Consider the following 372-nt stretch of genomic DNA (forward strand, 5'->3'; position numbering starts at 1 on the left):
CGGCCGCCTTCCCCGCCCCGGCCCAGGACCCCGCGAACCGACGCCAGCCCTCCCACCCCCGGCGTCGCTGGCACTGCCTCTCGCTCGGCCCAAGCACCCTTATGGCTCTTTGGGGACAGAGGAAAGGTTTTCAGCTCAGACCTCTCTGATGACGTGAGCCCAAAAGCTTGAATCTCGGCCCCTATTGGTGTGCAATTTTCCACCGGATTTAATAAAATACTGTGGGTAAATCCTAGGGATCCTCCTTGCCCTACGTAAGACCTGCGGTACCAACCTCCTGCACAAAAAGGTACTTTGCTCCATGTTACACAGGGACCTGCTGCTCCCTCAGCACTGAAGTAGGCTCCTGCCACCAAACACCGCGCTATTCTT

This window comes from Eurypyga helias, unplaced genomic scaffold (assembly GCF_000690775.1).
Source record: "Eurypyga helias isolate BGI_N326 unplaced genomic scaffold, ASM69077v1 scaffold4853, whole genome shotgun sequence".
Classification (NCBI taxonomy): domain Eukaryota; kingdom Metazoa; phylum Chordata; class Aves; order Eurypygiformes; family Eurypygidae; genus Eurypyga; species Eurypyga helias.